Source organism: Strix uralensis, chromosome 26 (assembly GCF_047716275.1).
Source record: "Strix uralensis isolate ZFMK-TIS-50842 chromosome 26, bStrUra1, whole genome shotgun sequence".
In the NCBI taxonomy this organism is placed as follows: domain Eukaryota; kingdom Metazoa; phylum Chordata; class Aves; order Strigiformes; family Strigidae; genus Strix; species Strix uralensis.
In genome coordinates this window covers 7032041-7053548 of record NC_133997.1, presented here as the reverse complement: position 1 = coordinate 7053548, position 21508 = coordinate 7032041, and the positions used below count along the sequence as shown (strand labels likewise).

The window sequence follows — 21508 nt, the reverse complement described above, 5'->3', positions numbered from 1 at the left end:
TGGAGCTACTCCGAGGGAAGATGAGATCATATTTCCTTTGCTGTAGAATTGGTGGGAAATTGTTGCCAATTTTTTTCTTTTGAGAAAAAACCCAAACCAAACAAAAAGCACCAGTTTGTTGAGATCAACACCTTTCCTGTAAAGATTTTGTCAAAAACAGACTGTTTCACAAGGAACAACACTGTTTCCAAGAGACATCTTCTGTTTTCCTGCATTAGCTTACGTTTCCCCCTGCTAAAGCTCTCCTTGTATATCCTTATATTCCTGAGGAATTTGCAGTGCACTAAATAACCATCTCAGCCCACAGGAGCATGTCACAGTTTCACGTGTCATTCCTAGCATGAGATGTACCCCTCCGAGCAAGTCCTTCTACCGGTGCTGTTCGTTACGTGTGATTTTTAATCATCGATCAGCCCATTTGTGTAGTTGAAGTGAAGGAGCTGCAGTCTGGCTCTGTTTTCAAATATGTAGATGTTTCTCCCCCTCTCCTTTAAATTCGCAGTGGAAAATGCAGGGCCAATGTACTTTCTGTGCTTTGGGGAATATGACTGGAAGGTGCTGGGAGGAAAGAGTAAAGGGGGAGTAGGCTGGGCCCAGAAGGGCTCACTCAGGCAGGATATGACTGGGAGCCAAGGGGAATGGCTGTTTTCATCACGCTGATACATGGCACAGCCTGTGAGACGGAAGAGCTGCCACTGCTTTAACCTCTCTGAGGACACAGCAGTTCTGGCTCCTCTGAAATACCTCCCTTTTGATTTCTGCAGGCCTCCTGTGCTACCAACTGCAACCGCTGCAGATGGAAACACTTGTCCGTGTTGTCTGCTAGACAGAGCCAGCGCAACCACTGTACCTTCAGCCTCCACTCCTGCACTGCACCCACCAACAGCTCCTGGAGGCACTGGTACTGGCTCCCAGTCTCCCCTCCACTTCTTTCCCTGCTCACGGGGCCGGTCAGCGGTTAGCAAACATCCAGGCAAAGGGCAGAGCCTGCTTCAGCTGGGCCTCACTCACCACTTCAGCAAACAGGGACTACAGAGGAGTCTCCCACCGCGCTCTGTGACTAATGGCCAAATGTGAAACACCTGCATGTGTATGTGTATTAAATTATTATCATCATTTCCTGCTTGTTATTACTAACTTTTGCTCTAACACCAGTATTTTTTTTTTTAAAACTTCTCTTTTTAAGTCACAAAACTGAAAACTACCTACAGGGTGAAAGAAAAACAAGCCTATTTCTCTTTGCGCTTAGAGCAACCCAAAAACACATATATTGCAAGTTACTGTGGCTGAGAAGCCTTAACTAATCTCAGCATCTGTGCACACCCTACCAGCCTGCGCGAACCAGGCGTTAAAACACATTTGCTTACATCTCATTGCAGCTGGGTCAGCCTGCAGCTGGGTAAAACAAAGAAGGTGCGTGGAGGCCATTTCTGCAACTCAGCTAATGAAGGGCAAGGTGCTCAGTCCCAGTCCATCACTCTCCTGTCCCCTGATCCTAACCTTAAACAAGTGTAAACTGCCTCACGTAAACATGAACTGATCTCCCTCTTGCTCTGGAGTAAAGACTGATGCTGCCAAAATGTACCAAAGCAAGACAGACACTGCAAAATGGAGACAGAGAAATCTCCAGGCTGATTCACCTATTTTAATGTGTGTCTGAGAGTAAGGAGTTACAGCATTAAAATAGCAGTTAAAACAGCAGTCCCCATGAGCAGCTCTTTTTCCTGCTTTGCAGCTTGTGCAATAGGTAGTTGGGGTTGGTTTGGTTTTTTTGTTCCTTTGATCAAGACACCTAAGTCACACCAGTTCTCGAGAACTGCTTTCATGCCTCACTGAACGTCGTTTGCATCTTCCTCAGGATGCCATCGCCAGCTGAACCTTCCAGCAAAGTTACCACACGTTGATGCTCGAAGCAGCATGTGCTGTTGTCGCAGGAAAAGCACTAAACCCCTCCTGACACCCAGGACAAGGCTTCACGCAATAAAGAATATCAATAAGATTGCCAGAGCTTTAAAGCAGCACCAGCAACCCCCTCCCGAGCCCTGGACTGGAAAAGGGGAATTATCATCTCTAGACAGCAGCTCCAATAGATTTATAGCAAGAACAGTTTGCTTTTCAGTTTCTCTTCCTCTGCAAGCTGTGCTGTTAAAAAGCACAAGTGGGGGTGAGAAATACAGTGCAACCTCAGCAACCATTTGCACCCCCATCCCTGGCTGTTTAAGGCAAGTTCAGCTAAAACACAAGTTAAATTCAGTCCCCCAACCTGTTGGAGATTTTGTGGGTGACAACGGTTAAACAGAGACATGCAGGCTTTGGGCTGTGAAAAGGACCTGGAAGACAAGCCCTGCTTGAAAAAGGCGTGTGAGCAGATTCTGTGCACAAAATAATTGTGCTCTGGAAAAACAGGTATGCAAGGGCAGCAACGGGAGGAAAGATGACAGCAGAAAGAGCTCTGGAGTGCTTTGTCCAGGCTAATTTTAACAGAACTTCCACCACTTCCCATAGGAAACTACTTCACAGCCCAATACATCTCTCACTGTCAGCAAGTTTCCCTGATGTTTGAGTGATATTTTTCTTCTCTTTAGCTTCCTCTAATAAGAGCCTAAATAGTTCCTCTCCTCCCCTTGGACACCATTAGATAGCTTTAATGACCGCTCAGGAGCTTGCAGCTGAAATAAATTCAAAGATAGCGCTCTTCATGGCAGGTAACTTGGCCAATATTAAGGAAATCACTGCAGATTTACACCAAGATAATCAAGATCCACAGCTTGCTGAGAGCTGTTAATAAATAGAGGGGAATCAGAGCCATTTGGTAAAATCCTTGATGACTTAACAGCTTGACTTCAGTCTTATTGTTTGCTCTTATTATTCCTGTCTTATTGTGAAAACATGTGTGGGAGAAACAGCATTTATTTTGGGACTTGATCAAGTACCAGCCAAAGCTATTAGACTCTTGGGTCATTTCTAAACTAAATTAAAATTTTAATTTCATTTCAACATCCATCCCTCCCCTTTTACAAGATTTTTTTTTTTAAATGAATTACCAAGCTAAATTTAAAAGGGAAAAGCTGTTTGTCCTCATGATTAACACACACCCCCATTCAGAAATTAGGAAGAAATTAAAAATGTATATTAAAAGAAAGCAAACTTTGTCTGTTGGATATGTGAAGACCCTTCACAATATTCCTATATAGTGGTTTAGTATTACACTGTTCAGGATGGGGAAAGGGAAGTGGAATGAGACCACGGTGACTTTCCTGTGGCAGAGTCAAGACCAGCAGCTCCCATCTCTGTCTCACAGCTCAGTGCTCTGTGCATGGGTCTCCCCTGTCTCTTGTAAAGTCCTGAGGCTCAGGTTGCTCCCCAATTTGTGAACTGTAGGACCACACTCAGCTTCTGCCCATCCCATATCCCTCAGTAAAGGTGTCGCTGTGGGGTGGCACAACTGGGGCAGCTGCAAAACAGCAACTTGGGTGCTTTTCCCCATCCCAATTAACCACCAAGATTCCCCTTCTGCGAGGTTAGATGGGAAGCCAGGAGGAGGGGGCCAGCATCAGCAACCCCATCAAAATATTTCTGACTTCAAGAATGTGAAGGAAGACTTTAAATATGAGAAGCAGCACCTTCAGCACGACCATCCTCTGTGGGCTGCTGCGCTGGAGCTCGCTGACCCAAAGCTCCTTAGTGATAGCCATTTTATTTTTGCATCAAGTAATAATTTATCATCTTTGAGGGGGTGGGGAAAATAGCTCATGGAAATTACATTCTTCCACAAGGCTTTAACCCTTGAAATCCTGGCACTTTCCAGGCCGCCTGCCAATTCAGTTCTCAGGGGAAAGAGTGTTTGTTGATCTGTTGGCATGTTAAAAACCTCATTCAATTCATCAAACCCTGGCACCAGCTTAAAATAAAAGAAGCATCCCTAATGCAGGGATATGAGCAATAGGAATGAGCGTGCTTGTCTTGCTGTCTGTCTACAAACCAGGCTTTTTAACAGATCGGCCACCTCCTGTCTCCGTTTCATATCAGGGGATCCCACATTCATTATGATTTTAAAACTTTGCAATGTTCTCACAGATAATACCTGATTTACTGAAGGGAAACCAGGCAGAGCAGTAAATAATGATGCTATGGTAAACAGCAATATAGCAATTGCCCTTCTGCACCCTCTGTAAATACTCCAAGAGATTAAATGACGTGGCTGATGTCACAGGGAGAAAGTGAGGGTGAGAGCCCGAGTATCTGAGCCCCTGAGCCGCTATCTTAACCGCACGGCACTGATTGCAGTTGGATTAGCATTGCCGTAAGAAGGTTGTCCACGCTGTTTCTGGGAACGGAGTGACTAGCAGGGGCAGGGGGGCTGCCTGTCAGCACATCACTTTCTGCTTTAACGCTGTGCCCTTTCTTTTCTCAGTAGCTGTCAGATCTGAAGGAGATATGGTGGTACCTTAAGAGCCTTCCCATTTGGCTTGACAAACTCTAGCTGGGATGAATGACAGAGCTCGTGAGATATGCTGGGACAGTTAAGGTTTGGACCAGTCTCATAGACACATGCACCCACGAGCCCTTGCTCTCTGTGCTCCGTAGCAAACTGCTTTCTGCTTTAGACTTCTCCTTTACCCTGCTCATTCATCTATTACTCAGCTGCTATTTTATAATTAAGCTAAACCAGTGCCACCGTGAACAGCACCACCAGAGCTATAGCGAGCTGACAGCACAGGTCATGGCAAGGAGAGGGGTTTAGGTGGGCTACTAAACCAGATAGGCTGTTGCCATTAAATCACGCTGCTCTCTCTTGGATTGTAGCAGCTACTTGCAATTGCAGGAAAATGTGAAGGGGGTGGGGGGGTGGTAATTAGGTCATCTGTTATTTAACTCACGAATTTCCCTTTGTGAAATAATAGACTTAGAGCACAACATCACAGGCCAGATCCTCAGCTGGGGCAAAACAAAAGGGGGAAAAAACCAGATGAGTTTCAGCAAAGCATCCCCTGCACCAGGGAAGGATCTGGCCCCACGAGGAGCATGTGTTCCCCATCTCAGAGAGCCCCATCTACCCTGTGGCAAAGGGGTCTCGGTCAGGGATCGACGACCCAGCTGTAAGTCTGCATTTTGCTCCAGACTCCGGGTATGACCCACAGCATGATGCTTAGGACCAGGCTGCCCGGATCTGATGATGCTTTGGAAATCCCACTAAGCACCTCTCTTCATTAAGTATCCAAACTGCTTTAGAAAGTTAGGTGTTACCTTTCATTTCTCTGTGCCTCGACTTGCCAGATGTATAAAGAGGATAACAGCATCGGGGTGTTTTCTGATTTGGAGGGGCATGTGGTACCCCAAATCTCAGCAGTGAAGCTGAGGACAAGGGACACACACACACACACACACACACACGCGCGTCCCAGTACTGGGTGCACAAAACGCACTGGGTGAGTGGTGCCATTTCCTGCTGCCCAAGGCGAAAATGTCCGGCTAGCCCAAAAATCTGGTTTGCCAGAAAATTGTTTACACGACAGGCAGGGGAAGGCTTAAAAAAACCCAGCTGAATTAGAGGCAGCATGAATAGCCCGTAAGCAGGAAACTGCTCTGGACCCAGCCCACAGCCCCCAAAGGTGTCAGTTGACAGCACAGGATGGGAAGTTGATGGTAACTGTAATACCAAATGAGTGGCCACATGCAAAGCAATGATTTAGAGACTAATGGGAAGGGGGAAGGCCTGGGTGTGCTCCTCGGGGACTCACAATTTCCACTGGCTCTTCTTGGCTGGGTGAGGGGTGCGGGATTGTGCCCTTCCCAAGGAATGGCAGCGGCACGGCAGCACATCCCTGCGCTGTCACACTCGGGGCCCCAATTCCTCCCAGAAGCAAACGCTGGCACCTGTGGCACTTTCTGCCCTTTGGGGGATGGCATTGCTATTAAAAGCATGTGGAGGTGCAGCAGCAAACCCCTTCCAAGCATCCTTCCAAAGACAGGAATCAGCCCCGGCCTGAGGGGGTCCGCTCCTTGTCTGTCTGTCTGTCTGTCTGTGTGCAGGGCTGGAGGGAGCCAAGTGAGCATCCGACTCCAGGCACTTCGCTTCTCCCCCTGCCTCACAACAAAAACAAACAAACCCCCATCCAAACCAAAATGCGATGCAAAACATAAAAGGAACTGCAAATTTAATCCACTGTAATAATGCCAAGGCGCAGCCTTCTACCTAGACGAGGAAAATAATAATCTTTCCCTAAACATACATATAAAATTTATATACTCTATATTAAAAAAAAAGGGATTTTTAGAGGGAAGCATCAGCTCAGACATTTATATAAGATCCTGCAGTACTGTTAGCAAACACATGAATCAGTTACTGGGTGAAACTGGAAATGGAGAGAGTAAAAGTAAATCACCGGCAAAACAAATCTTAGATGTCCTGAAAATGAACACAGGTACCTACAACCCACAGAAGAGCTTAAAGAGACTCTCTCCCCACCGCCACTTACTACTTAGCTGAAAGACCAGGGGAAAAGCTTATGTCCTCCACGGCTTCCCACACTTGTCTCCGATCTCTTTCCAACTACCTGGTGCTATCCTCTGCGCTGGAGCTGGAGAGGATGGAAATACCATAGTGTTTGCAGCAGGGCCGCCTATTCAAAGGGAGGGGGAGTGGTCAGCCCCGCATCCAGGGCGGTGGGAAAGGCGAGATCCACGCTGCTCACGCTCCGGCGGCCACCGCCAGCCAGGAAAAAGCCACCTCTGGCAGATGTCATGCCGGTGGGGGAAAAAAAAAAAAGTGTCGCTTGGAGGCTGGGTCATGGGGGGCAGCCCCCCTGGTGCGGGGCTGTGGTGGTGGCATTTGGGTCCACGCGTCCTGTGAAGTGATCGGAGGGCTTCAGCGTGCTTTGCAAGTGTTACTCCAGCCCCCCCAAAGTCCCTGTGAAGTGGAGCTTATTCTTGCATGGCGACTAAAAACATAGGCACGCAGAACACGACCAGGGTGAGGTTTATCCAGCCTTGAGCCCCGAACTTCAGCCTGGCTGCTGCCTCTGCCTGGAGGTGCCTAATGGCAGAAACTGCTGTTTCCTCCTAAAAGGTCCCCTGGGCACCTCTGCCTTTCCTGCTCCCGTGCGTATCCCAGGGCACCGCTTTCTGCTGCCCACCTTACCCCAACCCTGGGAAGGATCCTGCCTGGTAGCGTACCCTAAAACCCCTTATCATGTGCCTCTGGTACCAGGCATGCCAAAAAAAAAAAAAAAAAAAAAAAAAAAAAAAAAAAGCCATTGTAGCTGCTGCTTGCTTTTAAAAGCATAAAAGCTGAAGCGATCCCCCCTTAGATAAAGCACCAGAGAGGGGAGATGCTCGGGCAGCACTGGGAGCCACTGGTTCAGCTCCCTCCTCTGATAGAGGTGGATGGTCCCAAGCTGCATCACCCCAAAGATTGTTTTTAGCGGAGATGCTAGAGGAGGCCGGGGGCTCTCCGGAGAGGAGAAGGCTGCTGGGACCAGAAGGGCAGGCGAGTGCTTTCCCGGCTGGGCAGGAAGAGGGAGTGAGGCAGAAACCCAGGTTGCGGTGGGTTCACTCCCAAAACCTCAGTGTAAATGACCCGCTCCGCCCTGGGAGAGCAGGACCTGGGGCTGCCCTCTCCTATCGCCTCTGCCTCCTGCTGCCCGGCCTGCCCGACCCTCGCAGCCTGGCCAGGGACCTCTGAAGCCCCAGCGCTACCCGCAGGTCCTGGATGCAGGAGGACGTGCCCATCCTGCCTCTTCTGCTCTCACTCTCCAGGCAGCAAAGCTGCCTTTTCCTCCAGGAGAGGGCTCCAGGCTGAAAATCCTCTCCGGCTCCAGCACAGATCCCCAACACTTCGTCTTCGTGAGCAACCGTTCCGGCTGAGCCCCTGCCAGCAGCCCCAGGAGCAGGCCAAAGCCCAAACACCAAGGGGTTTTTTATGTGTGCTGTTCTGGGACATTTCATTTATGGGCAAAATGGGAGACTGGGAACAGCTGCTGTGATTTTCCCTAGGAATCCTAATAGCAAACAGTAATATAACAGCAAAAAAGAGGACACAGCCATGGGACTCAGCCTTTATTGCCTCAGTGCAATGATGCCGTAATATTCTGCTTGCCAGAGTATTTGCAAAAAGTGGCTGGTTTTCAGGGAAGTTTGCAGCATCCTCACAATAAAAAAATGCAGAATGTACATTTTGGTATTGTCACTGTAAATCCAGGCTGAAGCACTGATCAGTCTGAGGAGAGAAATAACTCCTGGGGACACCCTTTTCCAGTCCAAAACCAGGTATTTTGGATACTCTCAGCTAAGTGGACATTTGCAAAGTGCCGACCAAAACCGTTTTTGCTATCACATGGATAATGTCTGCCTGCAAAGGGCTTCTGTGGCATCTGCTGCTGCCAAATGCTTCCCAGAAAAATCAAATGTGCAAAACTAGTGCACACAGGCATAAAGGTCTCTCCTGTTCTTCACCCCCCCCCCGCCCCGCCAAGTCCAGGAGATTGCTCAAACGCACATAGTGACAAATAACAAGAAAACCCCAATATTTATCCACATCGAACCATTAACAGGTCCTTGGAGGATTTTCTTGAGCCTCTAAATGAAGACTTAATCTCTCCTTTAGCCCTTGCCTTAACTCAGAAACACACAGCTACAGGTGGCCCGAATATACCTTACCTGTTGAACTTGCAGCTGTAAGGCACGGATCACTCTTGTAGCTATTTTAATGCAGGAAATTATTTACAGGGTTCCCATCTTCTCGGGAAGGTTTCCAGCCTCCTGGGCTTTGGTACAAAGGCTCAGTCACGTCTGAGCACCAAAGGAGTGGAATGCATCCAGCAATCAATTTTTATCTGGGCAACTCTTCCCAAGGCTGCAGGATAACCTCGCTGGCAGCTGCAAACAAGATGTCTTTTCCCTGGGCTGGATGCTTTGCTCTGCAGCAGACAGTCCTTCCGATACAGTAATCTATATATTAATAGCCTCTGTATTATGGCTGTCCAATCGACTGTGTGTCTGCAAAATGGAGAGGCTTCTGGTTTCGGCTGTTTCTTAGGAGGCAGCACGATGTCTGCTGTGTGCAGATCACTTCGCTCGGCGTGCACGTGGTCGCCCAGTTTTGGGGTCACTGCTGTCACATCAGTCACCTAAGCCAGTTCCTTCAGCTCGCAACAAAAAGTTGGGTTAAATTTCGGGTAGCTCATGGAATTTATCATAAAGCCATTGTGCATTGAGAAGTACTTTCCATTCCAGATGGTTTGGATTTTCTTCATACTCGTAAAAAAATAAAATGATTCCTTAATGTTTAACTTAAGTAGTTATTAATGTTTTTACCAAATCTGAGATGTCTCATGGATGTTTCACGGGTTGCACACTGGCAGGCTGCTTAAATTTAGGGGCACACGGGCTCCTTCTGGAAGGTGCTGGACACAGGTGTCAATGGAAACAGCCGCTTTCCCAATAACCTAAGAAATCCTTGTCACCATTTTGCAGCTAGAGGAATGGATGGAAAATGAGAATCATTCTGAAGGTGGCTATGGCTGGAGAGGGTCACGGTTTGCATCCTGGAGCTGGAGAGTGAACATGGATCACTGGGGAAAAATTCATCACGGCTGGAGTGCTCTGAGTTTCACCAACTGTCAGCTACCAGAATTCATCCCCTTGCAGCCCCCAGATTACTTTCTGGGGAGATATCCTGCAGGCTTGGGTCCTGCCTGAGGATCAGAAGCCACTAAGCGTGAGAAGCTGCATGTAAGAAGCTTCCACATCCCTTTATGGATCTATAAGTATCACCATTTCCATATTACGCTGGAAAAACATTGCAGAAACTGATAAAATGACCCTGAGCACCTGGATCTGTCTGCTTTTAGTTGGTGTTACACACTGACTCCAGTAGAAGGGAGCAAAGAAAGGGGATCATGATTTGGAGCGTTACCTTCCCAGCCTCTATTTGCCCTGGGAGAAGGTCATACAGCCAGATCAAGGATCTGCCTGTGCTTGTAAATATTGTGGCAGGTTTGCCCGGACTGTAGCAGCATTCCCTCCTGCCCCTCCTCAAACTCCAGGCAGGGACACACGGCCTGTGCCCCAGATGCTTCAGCAGTGGTCCACCAAGAGCTGTGCACATCTGGTCTCCAGGTGCTGAGGCTTTCCGTCGCTGGCTGGCCTCGAAAGCAAGCTGGAGGCACCACCAGAGCTCGTCCCTTCTGGCCAGCGGGCCAGGGACAAACACCCAATTAATTGCCTCCTTGTATGGAGCCCAAGGATGCTGCATGCCCTGTCCGAATTGAGGGGGAAATATTTGTCCTCAAAAGCAGGAGAATAGGGTTTTTCCATCCTTGGGTCAGACAGGAGCTCAGAATATCTTGAATATTGTGATAGATACAGGATATACATTAAAAGAGAAACTGTTCAGGGTGTATGCGAGCATCCTGAATGCTTAGAACTGGTCCACACGTGACTTTTGTGAGGCTATTTTAGGTTAGAAGCTGCTACAGTTAAATCTCCTTCATATGGATTGAGTTAATTGCTATAAAATTGCTCATACTTGGTTTATCTCACTTCTATAAGGGGTACGAGAACCGTGCAGAAACAGGCTTTAAATAATGTTGGCGTCTGAAGACGTTAGAGTGGCTTGGGTGTGATACAATGTGTAGAAAAACTCCTTCCTTCAAGTTTGAGTTTTCATTTTTAGTCTATACACATGACTATAAATACATATACGTGTATATATATGATAAAACCCAAAATAACACCAAGTCCCATCCATATTTTCATTCTTGGAAAAGGAAGTGAGAAATTTCCACTCAGCTCTGACTCTGATGTTAAGCAACATCTCTAGGGAAGTTCTAGCCATAACATTACCAGTCAGAGCCCTCAAGATGCAAATTTATGACTTTTGCCTTGTAAGCACAAAAAATAATGACTTTTCTAAAAGCCAATGTAAATATTATCATTGTAATCTCCTTTGTGTAGGTGCCTGCCCCACTCACACCATTAACAACACAGGGGAAGGATGCACAGGAACTCCTGAAAGCTGTAAGAAAATGGTAAATCAATTATCGTTTATTAAAATATTAACTGGAAAATCAGTCATCATTTACCATTTCTCTCATTTCAAGAAAAAAATAGGCCTCTTGGTTGGGAGGGGGATCTTTTATTAGACTATCTGACACACTCAGAAAAAAACCCAGATACGATTTCATCACATATACCCTCTTCAAATCTGTAAATTAAAATCCTCATCCAAAATCATTTAATCTAAGACTATAAAGCCAGATTTCAGAAGTGCTCTTTTCCCGGGCAAGCATATAAATAAAGATCAGATTTACAAAAATGCTATCAACTAACAATTCCTGCTCGAACACATCTGGCCAGATTTCAAAATGAATTCAGCAGCCAGTTAATCACTTGCTCTTTATTACTTAACTTACTATTAGCATGGGGGTAAAAAAAGAGAGATATTTTTATTTTCTTTTATCTGGTAAAATATTCCCTGCGTCTTGCTGTAGTGAAATTCAAAACGTTGATAAAATCTTGACATCTTTAAAAAGTCAACTGCTTCTCAAGCCGGTATAAAAATACAGAAAATTAATTGAGATCATTTAACTGCTTCCCTTTGCATCTTCTTTTAAAAAAATAAGATTAGCACCGCAGTGAAAATGTCATATAAAACCCATTCTGGAAATAATAAGCAGCTTATTATGGTTAAACTATGATGATAATGAATGGGAAGCTGTAATTATCATTACTGCTGTAGCTGTTGTTTGAGGACACCAGCCGAAATCTGAAAGCTGGCTCCCCTTGTGCTGCCTGCTCCCTTCAGATACTGGTTTCTGTCCTGTAGGTGACCTTGCCTGGAGAGCTGGGTGCGGTGGCTTCGGTGTCCTGGGCTTGGAAGACCTCCTTCCTGGCAAGCAGTGCCTCCGAAAACGTTGGAGAAGGGTTGAACAACAAAAAAGCTCCTGCTCTGCCCTGAAGGACTGAAGCAGCATGTGGAGAACGGGCTGCAAAGGGAGAGCCCAGGTTTTCCACTTGGCTCCACTCAAGGTGGTCCTGCAGACCTGGGGAGGTCTGTGTTCCCCCCCTAGGGAGGGACACCTCAGTGCCGAGCACAGCACCCCAGCTGCGTCCATAAATCAGCTCGTGGTCCCCGTGCGTGATCCCAGGCCGGCAGAAAAGAGTGGTTAGCTTTCCAGCCCCATCGTTTCATGACTCATCACTTGATTCAGACCCAACACAGCACATCCTTTGAAGTCGTTGGGCTTCTCCTTTCATGGCTCACATCTTTTCAATGTCAGAAATGCCACTGTGCTGGGGGTGAGGAGGAGAAAGAACTCGAATGACGTAAGAATTAAGAGATTTCACTGCATTTGGGTTATATGACTAGCTGATAAACCTGGGAAACTCTCTTTTTCTTGAGGCTCTTTTCCAATATAAAACAGACCTTCTTCTCCATCAGCTGACAGACACACAGCAGAGGACAACAAGGGGTCAGTGGTTTTTACAATAATCTCAGGAGGTCCGAGCTGAAATCTGTGCCCTCCTGGGTACCACCATCCACCCAGAAACATGAGTTACATGCCCAGCAAAGAAAATATTACTATCCTGTGTTTCTGTATGAGGAACCGTAGGGCAGGGAGGTTGTGTGATGTGCCTGGCAGCTGAACATAGACTGGAGACGTTTCAGCTCAGTGGTCTAATTGCACGTCTAAACCGATGCAAAGATGTATGTATCTTACAAAATACTTTTTGTTATGAGAGCAAGCAGAAGGGGAAAAGAAATACGGTAGCAGAAATGTGAGGCTTGGTTTTGTGGAAATGAGTTATTAACATGTCCTTTACCTCTCTGTTTATTTTCTGCATGGTTCCAGGTCAAGGAAAGTTTGTCTGTGACAAAGATTAGGCTTTTGGAACAGCTGTGCCTTTTCATATTTAATTCCTGAGCTCCACCGAGCACATTTGGACAGATTCTCTTTTGTATCCTCCGTCGATTATCGGGGGAGCTCAGGCGGGATAACAGGACACAGGTGACATCCCCCAGGAGGTGTGATGTTCCCCTCTGTGAAGGACGCCAAGAGCTCCAGGAGGAAGAAAAAGGAAAAATAACGCTTGTACTGGCAGGCTTAATACACGCTGTCACCATGACTGCCTGGTGATGGAGGGGTTATTTATGGCCAGGCTGGGGATTGCAGTGCTGGGTCCCACATGTGAAGTGAAAGTGGAAGTGTGTGGGTGGGAGGGGAAGCAGCAGCATCTCATTTATCAGCACTCCCAGGGCCGAGCAGGTTTCCACCAGGACCCAGGCTGCGTTAAGGAGCTCTTTGCATCTCTCAAGGCGTTTCCTCAGCACATGCAGCACTAAACAACTCCAAGAGCATGACCACGTCCCAGCATCCATCCTCCAAGGGTGGTTGAGGCAGGCACACCTACCCAGGAGAGGAGGGACCCTCACCGGTGTCCTATGACCTGTTCTAGGTACTTCATTAACCTGCCCATCCTTACTGCAGCTCCACAACTCTCCAAAAAAGCCACCCCGGGCAGCTCGGGATGCCCCAGCCTGCCTTCCCCTCTCCCAGCACTCACAGAAGTCTGCGGGAGCCAGCGTGGGCCCTCAGGTTTTAAGCAGAGCAAGGGGGAATGGAGGGGAGGGGGGGGGTCATGGCGGGGTTAGCTGATGAACAGCAAACAGTCCTAATTTATGCAAAAAGCAGTCTGGAAAAGATGACATTCCTGGTTGTCTGCATATATAATATACAGAAATCCTAAATAAAGGAGCCAAAGATGTTTCTATGAATTAGACCTTTATCCTTCCAGCATCCCAGAGCTCAGCCCATGAATTTGGGTGAGTTTGCCTTTTTAATTGCTCTGTCTTTCTAATGCAGGCTATTTAGAAACTGCACGAACAATGCCCTATTGGAAATCAAACAGGTCATTTGGGCTACAGCTTTTATCTGGTTTTCCACCATCTTAGACAACAAACAAGCCATTAATGTCTGGAAACACAGCTTTGATTTCAACTTCGAAACCACAGCCCAGATCACTGCCAGTGATGTCCAGTGTCACATTTAAGGCCAGCCCATATCCCAGCTCTGATTAATTCCTCCCTGCCCTTATACCTGGGTGCCCACGTGCAACCTCCCATCTCAGTGGAGACACTCTGGGTTTACAGCCCTGGAAATAAGACCAAGGCATGGCTTCTTCTGATTAAAAACTTTCAATAATAAACAAGCACGGGCTTTACTTTTGGACTTAGATTTGGCTCTCCATTAGGATAAGGAGGTTTGCAAAGGATCTCTGGGCTAATTGATGGACCAGCTGTAGCAAACAAGCTGCATCTTCATTAACACGCATCTTCTGTGTGCTTGAATAACACCTGGTTTCTTCTGCTGATGATTCTCCATCTTTTACTACCTACAGGGTCTCTGCCCAGGCTTGTCCCACTGCAGACACTCCTTAGGAGACCCACTTGAATTCCTGGTATCCCCACCCCTCATAAGCTGCAAAACATGAGTTTTCAGCACAAAATCCAGAAGAAACTGCACCCCAAAGGTACCTCTGAGCCTCTTGCTCCTGCTCCCATCGCTGGTACCCAAATGTGCCAGCCTGGGGGAACCGGCATCCCGGCAGGTTTTCCCCAAGGTCTTCCCTCAACGTCCCAGGGGCAGCTGGCAGCTCCAGCCGGACACCCTGCAGCAGGATAAGGACATTTTGGCTCAGGCTGAGAGTGAGGAAGAAGGGGAGCCCAGCTCGCAGGGAGGGCTGATGGGGAGCACCATGGCGGAGCGTCACCGGGCTCTCACTCCCGCTCCAGATGCTTTTCCCAGATGGGGAACGCCTCAACCTTCTCCAGGCAGTGATAGCGTGGCGTTGGCTTCTTCTCAGTCCCTCAGGCAAGCTCCAAGCCTCAATTTTCCACCAGCAAACCTCTCCCCGATCTGCTTGTTGAGTGGCACTGCAAGCATTTGGGACCAGGGTACACATGGTGGTGGGGGCTGGATTTTCCCAGCGGTGAGATGCCATTTTCCCAGATCTGCAGGTAGCAGGTGGGTTTTTTATTTCCCACCCACAGTATAATCTCACCGTGCAAGGATGAAGTTTCTCCTGTTGCTTCTGGTTGAGGGAGGAACACACACACTGGCGACGTTAACCCTCATCCTTATCCGGAAGGTCTTGCTCAGCTGGTACCGAGTCCTTCGGTTTTTGAAGTCAGCGGGAGCCTGGCCTGGGGAAGGTTTATGGGATGAGTTTTGGCTGTCCTGATTGAAGCTGTTTCCAAAAATCAGCGAATGCCATTTTCAGAGTATTGCAAGGAACTGAGGCTCACAGCGTCGGTTCATTCAGTGCCTATAAATCTCCCTCTGAGACTTTATAAATCTCAGCCAGGAGGTTTGTTTTATTTTGGCCACCCTGGGCACAAGCACAGGTCACTGCCGTGAGCACGGACACAGCCTTGCTTATCCTAATGCAAATAGGATGAGAAATTATTTTTTCAATCCCACCCTGAGCATCTGTGGGCTGAAAGGGACCTTGCTGAAACACAGAACAAGCTGAATTTACCTCCTCCCTGAATGAGCTTCATTAGCTCATGCAGTCAGCTCCAGATTTTAATGGATGCAGCAAATGGGAGAAATAAAATAAATACTACAATCAAAGTACTTAAACCTACGCCTCATCTATGCCAACACAAACCCTGAATCGGAGGAAGCATTAGGCTAAATATAGATCCTCAAGCAAAATTGGAGAGCTTTTATTTTTTTAAAAAAAAAATTTTTTTCTAGGTTCATACTGTAAAACATCTGCTGAACAGTTTCCTATAACTGTTTTTGGCTTTTAAATCAAAGAAAGAAGAAACAATGTCCCATTTTTGTAGAGAGAAAAGGAGGGGGGGAATAATAGACCTTCCTCTCAAAGCAGGATGACAATAAGGATAGAAATAGAAAGGGGAGAGCTTTGAAACATCTTGAGTCCAGACAAGAAGTGGGTGCATGGCAGGTTCAGGTATCTCTGCTTGCTTTGGCTGCAAGGGAGCTGGCAAAACTGCTGACAGCTGAAAGGGAAAACCCACGGGCAGAGCTGGATCGTGCCCAGCAGCTGATGGGCTGCAGGTGAAGAGGGAGCTGAAAAGGGGGTGCAACGGTGCTGGGGGTGCACAGAAAGATGTGTGGGACTGGTGCTTTGCCAGGAGGAAGAAGATGTTAATTAGCAAGAAGGGGAGGAGTTGCGCTGCAATTGTAATGGCTTTTCCCCCAGCCCAGGAGAAAATCCACTGCTCCTTTCAGCATCTCATGGCCACGTCCGAGCTCCTCGGGGTGCCCCGCAGCTGCAGCTGCCTCCACCCACCTGCAGCAGCCAGAAGAGTCCCCTACACCCAGGGTGGGTGACCCTGAGCTGCCACATCTGTGTTCGGTTCCCTTGGCACTCGCTTTTCCCCACCGCCTCCACCGAGGTCGCCAAGCCCCTTCCCTGACACCCAGGGGAGGACACGGCGGGGGATATGCAGCCCACGCTGTCACACCTCTTGGGCTTCTTGGCAGCGGTGCCTGCGCAAAAGCCTTTCCTGCCAAGTCACAGGATGCGATGACGGTGCGGCTGGGAAAAACTTCAAAACAGCCCAAACAATCAGAGATTGTCTGCGGAGAGCGGGCTCTAAAATTGGCTCCTTGGATTAGCACCAGGCTCACCCCTGGGGCCTTTGTCAGGAGAGCTGGGCTCAGCAGCGATGACGGAGAAGGACCTAATCTCGTTTCCTATCTGTGATACAGGTCAAATTTAGCCCTGGCTTTGCTGGCTGTTCTCGTCCCTCCATGACCGGCTGGCATCCAGGCACCCAGACAGCGGCTGGCCGGGAGCGACTTCCCGCTGTCAGACACCCAGCAGTGCCTACAGGGCCTATATGACTCAGGACTCACCAATTCCTTTTTATTTATTTCCCAAGAAAAAGTTGCTCAGGAACCCGTGTCCTCTCCGTAGCTCAATTCCCAGGCAGATCTGGAGAGTGGGGGTACAAGAATTACCCCTTTTTCACGGATTTAGCAGATGTTGGGCTGGATTTGCTCTTTTTAGGTAAATCCCACTTAGGCAGTGATAGGGATCTTCCTGTTCGTAGGGGTTTCTTCGCACCTTTGGTCCTTGGCATGAGGATCTTCTGCCACAAAGCCATCAGGGACCGGGGCCAGGATGGTAACATGTCCCCAACCAGCTGCGAACCTCTTTCCCCATCTTTTTATCCCATGGCTTGGCTATGGCATCCTCCTGATCCCGACACCCTTGAGACACCTGCGTGCTCCAGAGCTGCTCCCAGGGATGTATCAAACATAGTCGGTGCATGTCGAAAGGCTCTTACAGACCCATGGGCTCCCCCCGGGCTGTGCAGACCCACTTCTCCCTGCCCCACATGGCAGCATCCCCCTCCCAGCCCAACACCTCAGAGGAAACCTTGGACAAAAGAAACTCGGAACAAAATCCAGGAGCGGGGAAGTGACAGGAGAGGGCCTGTGTCAGATCAGCCAGATCCCCAGGAGGAAATAATTGAAACAAGGCTCCGGCACGTGGCGGGAGATGGGATGTGGCGGGGCGACCGCTCCCTGCCAGCCCTCTCTGGGTGCTGCGGGCAAGGACCAGCCGCTCGCCTGCCTGAGAGCACGTGTTCAGTGCTGCTGGGCGAGATGGCGAGGGAGGGGAGACGTCAGAAAATGATAGTTGGGTAGAAAAACCTCTCTACAATTGAACTCCCACAGTCTGCACGAAAGGGGCTTTGCTTTCTGCGGGAGGTTCCCCTCAGTCATAGAATCACAGAATCACTCAGGTTGGAAAAGACCCTTGGGATCAAGGAGTCCAACCCTCAGCCCGACTCTACAAAGTTCTCCCCTACACCACATCCCCCAACATCTCATCTAAACGACCCTTAAACACACCCAGGGATGGGGACTCCACCACCTCCCTGGGCAGAGAAAAAATGATTGCAGGCACTTCCTGAGCACCCAGAGACACTTCTTACAATCCTCTCTGGAATACACTTTCTACCCAGTGCATAGAGGGTCTCCTAACCTTAAAGACCTGCTCTAAGGCCCATTTACCCACCCGGGCTTTGCAGGAGGGGAGCTGTAGAGGATGGGGGACAGGGAACATCCTTTCCTCTGTGCTGGGTCAGTGCCCAGTGCCGAGGGGGCTGCAGGTGCGATAAATGTGTAAAACACATTTCAGCTCCAAGAGGCTGTTTGCGGTACAAGGGGGCTACGGCGGGGGGCAAAATAATTTGTCTTTTCAGGAGAATGAGCTCTTGTGTGCATGCAGGTGCCTGGGGCTCAGAGAGGGGAAAGGTAGTAACTCACAGCAAGAGCACTCATTAAAAAAAACCACTGGGAAATGCTGGAGAAACAGGGTCTGGGGGAGCAGTTGGGGCTCCTCAAGCCCACTCCACCCTTGCGAGGACCCACACCGAGGGCAGAGGCACATCCATCCTTCCAGGAGAGACTACATACGATGTGAGCATCCGTGGGACAACTTGCTTGTGCATTTGGGTCTGCGCACAGGCAGGCGTAAGCGTGTCTTCATGTCTTCAAGTGCACCCAAATAAGCAGGACGCCCTCCTTTGCAGACAACGCTGCGGTGTGGGTGGCATGAAGGAAGCCCCCGCGTGTCCCTGAGGGATGCAGCCCCTCCGGAGTGGGCACTCCTGCTCTCTAGTTCTCGGGGGTGATGTCAGGAGGGCCTCCTGCAAAGACAAATTCACGGGACGGGTTTCTATTCTCGCAAGCATGCCTTTGCCAGAGCGCTGATTGCAAGCAAAGGTTTGCAGCTTGGAAACTTGGAAGGGTCCGGCTATTTTCACTCTCTCTCTCTCCCAGGCTCTTTCATTCATGCTTCCTCTCTCTTTTCCCCAGTGCATTTCTCACTCACGCTCTCATTCATGCTCGCTCGCTCATTCTCATTTTCCTGGCTGTATTTTTAGCTCCCTCGCCGTTCGGAGGATGTGAACATTATCCCTGAGTCATGACTTTGTGAGGAAACAGGCAGCCAGGGCTCCCATTACAACCCGTGAGGGCTCTTATCAGCTGCAGCACAGGCTTGCTGGGGAGGGGGCTTTATCTCCCCGGTCCTCTCCTCTTCCTTTTTTCTCCAGCTGCTGCAGCCCCAGCTCCTCCGCCGAGGCCACTAGGCTCATCCCCCTGGCCGTGTCGTGATGCAGAGCTCAATGAGTTAAATGAAGATTGGCAGCCAGGAAATGGGAGTAAACCGTAAGGGCCAAAGAGCATCCTCGGTGCTGGGGTGGCTGCTGCAAGAATTACATCAGGCGAAAAGGTGTCTGGCAGGGCTTTGACACCAAATGCTGCTGGTGTTATTCCCAGCCAGCGCAAACAAACATGAGGTAATGGCACCTGGGAGCTTAGTCGTAAGCTTGCTCTGCATTTGGAAAACACAAAGCCCCTGAGTATTTCAATCTGGCTCACGATAAGGTTGAAGCAGCAGCAAAGTGTTGCGCCAGCTCTGTTCCCACACGTGGATGAGCCATTGAAATAAACCCCATCCCACGTTAGAAATGATCAGAGCAAATAATTTATTTGGGCTTCATTCCTAAATGCCAATGACATATTGAATGCCACAAAACAGCTGCCCATCTTCTGGAGAGGATAAAAAAAATAATCCCACGAGGGAGGAGGCAGCTCGCCCGGCCGCTGCCCTGCCTGCACGCTGCCCTCAGGAGCCCGTGTGTGACGTTACAGATGATTTCCAAGTGACCCCCTGGGTCGGTGCCGGAGGGAGGAGGATGCCGCGGGGGGGGCAGCTTTTGGTGTATCTCCACGCAGCTTTGTGCATCACGACGCAGCTTTGCTAATCTCGGTGCTCTGTGCCGGCCGTGAGGCTCAGCTTCACCTTTTCGTGACATTCAGGCTGTTTTCGGCTCACTTCCTCCGACTTTCCTCTCTAACCTTTATGTTATCTCCTTAATACTCTCTCCTCCCTTTTCCACCCATCTGCTTATTTTAGCTGCCACTTCCTGCCTGCACGTGTGGCTGCTGCCCTGCCCCGGGCCGGTCCCCTCCCGTGCCCCCTCCGTGGCAGAAAAGGGGTTGCTCCCCTGCCCTCAACTCAAGGGGAGAGTTTTGCCCCATTTTCATGCTTTCCAAACCATAGAGGTAAACCCCCATCCTCCCACCCTGCTGCACACCCACTCTCCCCAAACGTGGCTTCACCTCCCAGTGCCTCCGGCAGCGGGACTCCATGCAGGGACTGGCTTGTGGTTATCCCCCACCATTGCCCACAAACCCTGCCTGCAGCCAGCTGCTTCTGCATCCCAGACACCCAAGCCCGCTCGTGCTGGTGTTCAGCATCGGGGTGCTCTTTCCAAGCAGTTAAAGTTGATCCTTGTGGTCCTCTGTCCTCGCAAGTCCCCCCACGGAGACGGTCCCACTCCTTCATCTCCTGCATCTGCGCAGATGCTGTGCCAGGAGCCGGGAGCCAAATCCTGCTGCATCCCAACACCGAGCCCGTTTGTCCATTGCGGGAGGACAATGGAACGGATGCTGTCAGAATCTGCCAGGAGAGATGAAAGGCTGACGCGGGGTCAAGAACCATCTCAAGAAATTCAAGGAAGAAAAATCCATTGAGGGCTACTAAAGAAATCACTTTTTGGGTCAGGAAATCCCAGCGCTGCGGCTCTCAGTGCTCAGAGACGATACTGGGGAAGGATCAGACCCTTTTCTTCTGCTTCCCCCTCTGGTTCCCAGTATGAGCCGATAGTGGGGCGACTGGTTTGGTTTAATGCAACCATTTCATCACACACCTCCAAGCTGGTGGCTTTCTTCCCTGGGACAGACACAGCCCCTGAGGGGACACTGGGGAAACAGGGACCTGGGGTGGGAAGGAGGGAAATGTTTCCATCTCGGGCCACGCTGAGACACGGGATGCTGATGGTGCAGGGTATCTCCCCGTGACACCCGGCACCCTTGGGCCTATGTGCTGAGTAGGAGATGACCAGCAGGAGCTTGGGGACCTTCATGGTCCTGTTTGTCCAAGAAATGAGGCCATTTGCAGTCCCAGAGTCAAAACTCTCCAACAGTGGAAGCCAGGACTTCCTGGGCTGAGCCCCGTTGCTAAATAAAAGACAAAAGAAAGAGTAATTAGATGCCATTAATTGTTGTTAAAAGGATTTTTGCTGGCGGCCAGCACTCCTCTCGGGAGGACACAGTCCTGGCTTTACCCGGCACGGCTGCAACAACACTCATGTGCAGATTGGGTTTATTTTAAGCACTCCCGCTCCCCGCTTTCTCCCAGCCCCAGCGACTGCCAGCCCTCCCATCCTCTCCATCTCCTCCAGCCGTGCTCGCACAGAGGCCCAGATGTGCTCAGGGATGGGGCTGGCGGGGAAGGAGAGGACCACGGGGGACCACAGCGGGATCTAGCCCACCCTGGGCTAACAGGGCACAGCAAATCCAGGGGTGCTCCAAGCATCGCAGCCCTGGAAATCTCAGCTGCCATGTTTGCGAAGGGATGCAATGCAAGTTATAAGGCAAGAATGATTGGA

The 21508-nt window shown here is 49.4% G+C and overlaps 1 protein-coding gene across 2 annotated transcripts in view; it reads right to left on the bottom strand.

Moving 5' to 3' along the window:
• The window catches only part of ETS1 (ETS proto-oncogene 1, transcription factor), a 78234-nt gene extending 71691 nt beyond the window's left edge, over positions 1–6543 (bottom strand). The window contains exon 1 of one of the 2 annotated variants that reach the window (XM_074894921.1): positions 6480–6543. The gene's annotated coding sequence lies outside the window, so the exon portion shown is untranslated. The remainder of the gene's footprint in view (positions 1–6479) is intronic. The other variant, XM_074894920.1, reaches the window with a different exon arrangement.
• Between the last annotated feature and the right edge of the window lie 14965 nt (positions 6544–21508).